This window comes from Gossypium arboreum, chromosome 11 (genome assembly GCF_025698485.1).
Source record: "Gossypium arboreum isolate Shixiya-1 chromosome 11, ASM2569848v2, whole genome shotgun sequence".
Classification (NCBI taxonomy): domain Eukaryota; kingdom Viridiplantae; phylum Streptophyta; class Magnoliopsida; order Malvales; family Malvaceae; genus Gossypium; species Gossypium arboreum.
The window spans coordinates 60,267,803-60,276,918 of NC_069080.1; the positions used below are offsets into that span (position 1 = coordinate 60,267,803).

The following is a 9,116-nucleotide window of genomic DNA, read 5'->3' on the forward strand; positions in this document are numbered from 1 at the left end:
TACTCAATCTATCTTATGGCATACCAACTATATCCTACTCTACCTGAACATTTAATAAGGTACCAATGATCCAATTTTCATTACACTATCCAATTCATATATCTTCAACATTCCATATCATAGTCTCATTTCAATCTATCATCAATTCAAAATTATCTCATGTCACATAATGTGTTTCATTCCATTTCATATAACATATAGTGTATTAATTAACCATGCTACATTTTATTTTGTTCAATTTAGTCCAATATCTCAATATTTAACATCAACCACAACGAATCAATTCATACGACAATCATATACTCACCTCAATACACAATCATGCAATTACCATGGCTACAAACAAATATATTGATCTCGAATCATAAAAGTACAACTCAAATCCCCGCGTCACTAATCAACGACCCTTGTTTTTCCTTTCCCTCTCAACTGCCCGACATCGTCTTTAGCTACGTACGACAATACAACAAATAAACAATATCAATTTTCATCCAATTCACATTCAAATACATGGTCAAGCATATTTCTCATTTTATTCAATTTAGTCCCTAAATTCTAGATATGTATATCTTGATACAACCACACCTCCCGAGTTGTCGGCTGCCAATGAAGATCCTCTAGAATTGCCCGTAGGACCGATCACTCGAGCTCGAGCAAAGAGATTCAAAGACGCAACAACAGCCTTAGTTGATAGAGTTTGGGGTGAAACCGTTCCTGGACTTCTTGAAAGCTTTTGGACCAGCAAGCCAAGCAAACCATGCATACTTCTTCAAGCTCAAATCAGCTCAACTTCAACTTAACTTAGCTCAACGAGCTCGTTTTAGCTCATTTCATTATTGCGTTTATTATGCTAGAATAAATCATTTAAGTTGCTGTTAGTTTATTAGTTATTTGTTTTAATAATTAATTTGTCATAATCTGGACATGTTTTAATTATGTTCTAAATTAAGTACTTAATTAATTAGGACCAATTAAATATGTCTTAACTATTACAAAGATTAATTATATCCAGCCTAATTTATGGTGCAAGATTTATTTGTCTATGTTGCGAATTTAATGTGTCTAAAAGGGATTTAATTTGCTGAATTAAATGTTGTAGGTACATTACCCTTGGACGGCATAGGTGCATGGATGATTTAAAATTGGTGTCTGATCTTTGGTGTCCCCTAAGTGACCATTCAGCCAAACCTTACAACTCTTCAAGAAGACCGATAGGCTGCCCAAAACAAAATTAAGGCTGTTCACACCCACCCGATTATTCCTTTCACACCAAGGGCTGTTCGGTTTTGTTTGTTCACACATGTGTGGCTATTCAAACACATTCTAAGACTATTGAAGTGCTCTAGACAGCTCCTTAATCACATGAACATTCGGCTGAATCAAGCAGCAGCATTAATTCCAAATTCAAGCATTTGGCCGAACCTATTGATGGCATTTCAGCTCCCAAATTATTCATTCAATTTTTCTATTGAATCAAGGCATCTAGAAGCTGCCCTTTACCGTTCTCCATGCACAAGAAACTTCAAGGAAGCTTCATTAAAAATTCTGGAATTTTCAACAACCATTTAGCTACCTCAAGAGCCTATTCGGCTATCCCTTGCATTCACTATAAATTGTGGCTTGTGTTACTTTGAAAAGAACTTTTTAGACTTTTGTTAATGTTATGCTGCCGAATTTGTTAGGCAAAACTTTTTCTCAAATTTCGTTCAAAGATTCGATTGGCTTCCTAGCGTCTAGTGTGTCAACCGTTGTTCTTTGTCGAAACCGAACTTATCACTACTCGTAGTGTGGCGTTCAAACATACCGAGGTTCCTATCTTGTTAGATAGTGGGTCGAGGTTTTCATTTACCAATTCCAAACAGAACTAAAAGAGCTTATAAACAACGGGTCGATACCAAATCGGTATTGGTTCTTGTTTGCACTTTTTTGTTTAACCCCATTTCTCCATTTACCAATTGTACCTAAACCGACTATTCCATTCGAACCATTTCTTAATATCATTTCGTTCTTACCCTTCATTCCATTACGTCATTTTCTTCAATTCCCCCTTACCTAATTGAACCAATTCATTCATCCATACCTATTCGGACTCCAAACCTGAACTTTCAAATTCTTCTTACCTATTCTAATTCGAACCCAAAACCAATATCCTTCCTTCCTTCGTCCGACCTTTTCAATTAAACCTAACGTAACTTCTTGTTGACGATCGGGCACACTAATACGACTCGACTCTTCCGAGGCGAATCGTATCATATCTTTTGATATCTAAAATCTGATTTCACATTCATTCGTTAGAGACCCTATACTTTCTATTCCTAGTATAATTTCATTGTAGATTTTGAATTTATTCAATTTAGTTCCTAATGTTACAAAGTTATCTATCAAGCTTATTTAGCTTTACAATTTAATTTTTATCATGATCTAAGCTTAATTTCTATAAATTGCAAGCCTAATTCATCAATTTCTCAACAATGAAAACTTGCTAAAAATTCAACAACTGAACAAATTAATACATGGTCTAGCTAAATCAAGCATTCCTAGTATAATTTCATTGCAGATTTTGAATTTATTCAATTTAGTTCCTAATGTTAGAAAGTTATCTATCAAGCTTATGTAGCTTTACAATTTAGTTCTTATCATGATCTAAGCTTAATTTCTATAAATTGCAAGCCTAATTCATCAATTTTTCAACAATGACAACTTGCTAAAAATTCAACAATTGAACAAATTAACCCATAGGCTAGCTAAATCAAGCTCCTATAATCATAAGAATATAGAAATCAAAGAAAAATGACTTAGAGACTTGCAATAGGTGACCGAATGGCTAAAGAAAAGTTTGAAATTTTTTTAGTTTTTAACAATGGTGGATGGTGAGAAGAGTGAAGATGATGGTGGTTTCATCTTCTTTTTTTTTTCCCACTGACTATAACTGATATACTTAAATTAAGTTATAATTAATCTTAATTAATTAGTTTAACATTTTTATTATACTTTAATTACTTTTAGTTAAACTTAATGATAATTACCATCATTATCCACTATCTCAAGATTAATATTGGTCAAATGACCATTTTAACCCTTTGGATGATTGCTCTTTGGATGATTGCTATATAGGTTCCCAAGCCTTTTCTTAATTAAAATTCAATAGTGATTTGATTTCTACAATTTAGTTCTTGAGCTTTAATTAACTACTTTTTCGCTAAATTACTTAACTGAAATTCACTTCATTTTGTATATTAATCCATAAATATTCCTATTCTATATTTAGAAAATTGGTTTAGGGTTCCAAAACCGTATTTTTGACACCATTGGAATTTGGGTCATTTCAATCTAAATGCGATTTTGAGTACAAATAATTTTAAAATATTTTTTCTGAAATATAAAATATTATTCTCTATAAGGGTGTATTTTGCAATTTAAAAATTATTTTTAATAAAATTATATTTTTAAAATAATATATATCCATATTCATATATTTATTTATTGTAAGATTATATGTTGTTCATTATTTGAGAAAACTATAGTCAATTAGTATAATTTTTGTCAAATTAGAAAATCTACACATCTATACACTATTTATAAAAGTAGTAACCAAACCCTTTATCTTTTGACACTTGTCCAACCAACCAAACAAAGTATTTTTTATGAGATTTTAAATCAATGGTATAATTTTAGTTTTAATCCTTAGAAAATGCTTAAAATTGATTTAGACCTTCCTTCTACTTATGTCACAGGGATAGAACTTTAGCTTAACAAATCGCAAAACCTTATGCGATTTCTTGGGTTCAAATCTGCCAAGGTCAGTCTTACTGTGGAAGAATGAGAGTTCCTGCAAAAATTCTCTAAGGCACCAAAGCAAAGTAGAAGAAAAGTTTAAAGAGAAAGAAGCCATGAATGAATAGAAACGTCACAGAAAAATAGCGTACACCAAGTGTTTGAGTAAATGCTTTCAAAAAAGAATTCTATTACTTTGAAGGTTTACAACTGAGAGATTACAAATGAAGGGGAAGACCTCTATTTATAGTTGAGCTCCCCCGTACCAACAATATAGATCAAATTACATCAACATCTGAGATTAATGCCTATATACAAGATAAGAGTCTTAAGGGATTTAAACTTTATACATCTTTATCCCTTAGGATTTACAATAATTGCTTTGGTAACTCTAGTTTTACTAGAATGTTTCACTGGGTCACCAAGGCTTCAAGTAGATAGGCTTGGTCCATGGGTTCCATGACTCGGGCCAGTTCAACTGTATTAAAAGAGCCCCATTTGATCAGCTGACCTCTGATTTGCCTTAATTTGATAGGTCAAATTAGGCTCTCCATTATAATTAAGAAGCTTATTCTCAAGCAATTTAGGTGTGTTTTTTTTTTTACTTTGTTGAGTTTTATTTTTTTATTGTTAATAATTTTTATTGTTTATTTTATGCCATTTTGAGACCAAAATTGGCCAAATGTGCCATGGGGGGACCTAACGATATGATTGAGTGGTGTAAGAAGTTGGCAATGGCCCGAACTTAAAGAAATCATCATTTAGAATGGGGTATTACAACATTGAGGCCATGAAAGTCGTGATACCCTTGATAATACTGAAATGAAAAAAATTGAGATTAACTCCAGTGATGTTTCGGTACCGAGGAGTGGGTATCATGACACCAAGACCTTCATGATCACAATGTAGCCAATGTTTTGCGTATTGCGATACCTGAAAAACTATAGGGGCAATTTTGTGTCCAAACAAGCTTAAGTCTTTTTATTTAATGGCATAATGGTCAATATTAGGTTAAGTGTTAGTATACTATAAATACTACTTTATAAGCTTTTGATTTCAGATTTTGTTGGCTAAACATTTTCTCCTTAGTTTCTTAGTTCTTAGTTTAGGTTTTCATTTTTTTCATTTCTTTTCTTTTTGTTTTTGTTGTAGTATTTTTAGTTCTTCATTTTTGTTGGGACATTATGGATGGAGATGCATTAAATGCTCACACTTCATTGGATGTTTATCTATTAATAAGCATTTTCTCAATCCTTATCTTTTATATTTTATGCGTACTATATGTTTGTTAACATGCTTGTATGGAATTTAAGTTTAATCATGTACTGAATTGTTTTATTGGTTGATTGATGAGTGGGTTACTTAGCAAAGTTATTATCTATGCCTTGATTGGTTGTTTGTTCAAGTGTATTAAATTGCATATTATACTAGAATTGACGCCTCTAGTTGAAGATTTAGATAGACGAGATTGAGAGGAGACTCTATCATGTGGGACTTTGATATATTTGTATCGAATAGTGAAACTAAGATAAGAGCTTAGGTGGTATCTTCTAGTTTAGGATGAGACCAGGAAGAGATTCCTAGCTAAGAGTGGCAAACAATATAATCATCATAGATTTATTAGCTTAGTTAATAATCCATGACTTATTCAAACACCATTTCAATCCATTTACATTGTTTCTAGTAAAAAATAAGAAAGTTAGTTTGGTATTTTTATTTGTTAATTTAGATATAGCTCAAATATTATTTTATTTGAATTTGCACTAATATTTTCCAGCTTGATTAAATTAGTTATTGCTTAACTTGTAATTAACTTGATAAACATATTTATCAATTTGGCAATCCTTTGGGTTCAATCCTTGGAATACTCAAAGTGTTCCATTATAACACTCATAAATATTAAAACTGACCTACCACAGTTGCAGTAAAACTACTTTTCAATTGTTAAATATTGTTTACTAATAGCCTCGGTGGACACACATTGGGGCGTGGTCAACCTCCTGAGATGTTCTATGTGCATTCGTCACAGACTTTGATTCATGGCCCATGGCATTCTCCCCTACTCATTCTTACAATGCCTTGTTGCATTCTTGGAATGACATTGACTTGACTCATCTTTGAATTGTCTCAATGCCTTGGTTGATTCTTAACTAGCCTCTTTGTTGGGTAGTTCCGCCCCTCAGAACATTTGCCTTGGCTTATGTCTCCATCATAATTTAACTCCTATTTTACATCTCGATCATAAGAGGCCATCGCTCTTACTTGCCCTTATTGTGACTTAACTTTATTAGGACCACCTTAGTCCTTACAAATAGGCTCCGAAATATCCACACTAAACACTAGGTTAACCTTGAGTATTGCTGCAAACTCTGGTTTGTGATAACTATTGAAAAGAGTTATATTTCATGCCTATAGACCTAGCTAATTGCTTGTACTTTGGTACATTTAGTTGCATTTTAGGACATTTCGTTTGTATTTTCATCATTTCATTAGGAGCTTGGACTGTATTTAAATATTAGGTACTTTTAATTGCTTGTGGTAGGGCTGTGTTTGGTGGTTTGGCAGGTGCAGGTTGAGGAACAAGAAAGAAAAGAGTGAAGGTTTTTCGAGGCAAATGGTTGGATATTTTATTAGCATAAATGTCGTGGCAATTTTAGGAAGACTGAGTCAATACTCAACGCACACCAGTTTCAGTCCAACTATACTTGTACTAGAAAAATTTTCCTAAAAGTAGAAGATAATCTTAGGTTGTTGAAAAAAGAATTTAAAAAGAGGAGAAGCTAAACACGGGTTGTTGGGTTTACCCTAGGGAAAAAGCTATAAAAAGGCAAATGAGGAAACCTTAAACATGAACATGAGTGGAGATCCATAAGCGAAACTAGAGGGTAGCGGTTGAGTAGAGACTGAAAGAGGAAGACGAAGGCAGTCCCTCTCAGCCACCACAGGACACCATGCCGCTGGAGTGTAAATTGGACGCATGAAAGCTGTCTTCTCATCATTCTTCTGTTATTTCTTAACTATTTGTCCATGAATTGACTTTGATGAAAATGATGTTGAATGATATTTTGGTTTTGAATTTTATTGGCCAACCCATGAGCTAAATCTCATAGGGCTAGGATTACATGATGAAACATTTATTTTATTTAATGGTTAAAACATAAATCTAAATTAATTTATGATTTCATTCAATTGTTTTTATTTCTAAATTGTATGCATGAAATCCTTAGACATAGACGACTGTCAAACATGCCCATAAACTAATTTAATTCTAAAAATGTTGGATTAGTTGGATCAAAATTTAATGATATGAACAAGTACTTGACAGATACTTGCAGTAGAATCTAGACATAGAGCAATATTCGTACAGAAGGAAGCAGTGCAGGGTACCCTATTAAAGGCCTACAGACATGGGCAAGGTAACTTGAGGTTTTTGCTCTTGAAAGAAACATAACACTTTATAACTCTTCTGAGCAGTAGATTGATTATGATTTTGTCGAGGCATTACTAATAGTAAGGGTAGACTCTCAGTAATTGCAACCTTTCCTATCAAGATCGTATATCCCTTATCCCTTGCTGTAGTATCTTTGCCATTGCCTCCTTAGTTGTTTACTTGTCCAGTAACATATTAATAGTCACGTCATCATTCTTGTAATTGCCATTGCATTTTTACTTTTGTTTTGCCATAGCATTTCCAAGTATCCATTAATTCCACATATTGCATACATCATTATTCCTTTTAATTGCCACTACATACTTACCATAGCTTTACCATAGCATTAGTCACATTTTGTTATAATAACTTGACCACTTTAGTGCCTTAATTTGATCCTCATGGGAATGATACTCACTTATCACTTGTTACTTGATCTGGCATGTATACTTGCACAATTCGCATATCATATTCACACATGACAAGTTTTTAGTGTCGTTACCAAGGATCGACAATTTGGTGTAATTTGGTTTGGTCATTTTACTTAATTCCATTAGTTTTATTTAACTTAGTTTACTTTAATTTCCATAGATTTGCCATCAATGCATGAGAAGAGGCATTCCTACTAACAAGTAATGTCCTTTTGACCCAGAGATTGAAAGAACTTTACAAAGAAAACGAAAAGAACTGCAAAAAATGGCTAGGAACAGGAATGATCCTGGTCTCAATGATAATCTAAATGGTCAAGATGTTAATCCTCCAATTCGTAGGGTGATGTCTGGTATAAATGATAATTTAAATGGTCAGAGCACTAATCCTCATGTTTGTAGGGTGATAGATGACTGAGACAGACCAATTTGAGAGCATGTTGTTCCAATTTTGGATGACTTGAATTTAAGGATAGTCACACCAAAAATAGAAGCTCAGGAGGTTGAGTTGAAATTGGCAATGCTCCAAATGTTGCAAACAGTAAGACAGTTCAGTGGACTACCTACTAAAGATCCAAGACTTTATTCAAGAATTTTTCTAGAGGTTTGTTACTCATTTAGATAACAGGGCATTCCTAAAGATGCTCTACGACTTAAACTATTTCCACATTCTTTAAGAGATCATGCGAGAGCATGGATGAATGCTTTGCTGTCGGGGACAGTGGCATCATGGAATGATCTTTGGCAGAGGTTTTTTACGATGATATAATCCCCTAAATATGAATGTGAAGCTCAGAAATGACATCACGTCTTTTCGGCACTTAGAGGATGAAACATTATATGAATCTTGAGAACGATTTAAAGATTTAATTCAGAAATGTCCGATGCATGGATTTCAACACTGGACTCAGATGAAAATATTCTATAATGGGTTGAATGTACATATGAGAGTAGTAGTTGATGCATCTACCAATGATACATTATTGGATAAATCTTACAACGAAGCATATGAGATTTTGGAAAAGATTTTCAATACTGACTATCAGTACCTTACCACAAGAGTTGGGATGTACAAGAGAGCTACCGGTACCATGGAGCTCGACGCAATTATGTCATTGATAGCCCAGGTATCTTTTTTAGCTAATATGATCAAAACAATGAATAAGCCCACTGAAACTTAGAAGATGAACCCAGTCGAACTGTCATGCATTTAATGCGGTGAAGATCATATGTTTGATGAATGCCCATTAAACCCAGCATCGGTATACTACATGGGTGATTTAAAACAAAATAATAATCCATATTCCAACAGTTACAATCTAGGGTAGAAGCATTATCTGAGTTTTAATTGGAATAATTAAGGTGCCGGGAGTTCACACAATGTTGCAAGACAAAATATCCACAATACACTGCCTAGTTATAATCATCCGATGTCAAGGCAAAATGCTCAAAAAGGTCAGGTATCATCTTTTACTTCTATTGAA

General features: G+C 33.5%; 1 non-coding gene across 1 annotated transcript; it reads right to left on the reverse strand.

Annotated features, from left to right (window-relative positions):
• Positions 1–8,420: 8,420 nt before the first annotated feature.
• On the reverse strand, positions 8,421–8,527 carry LOC128284725 (small nucleolar RNA R71). The gene has a single exon (XR_008275148.1). It is a non-coding gene; the product is annotated as a small nucleolar RNA R71 (small nucleolar RNA).
• Between the last annotated feature and the right edge of the window lie 589 nt (positions 8,528–9,116).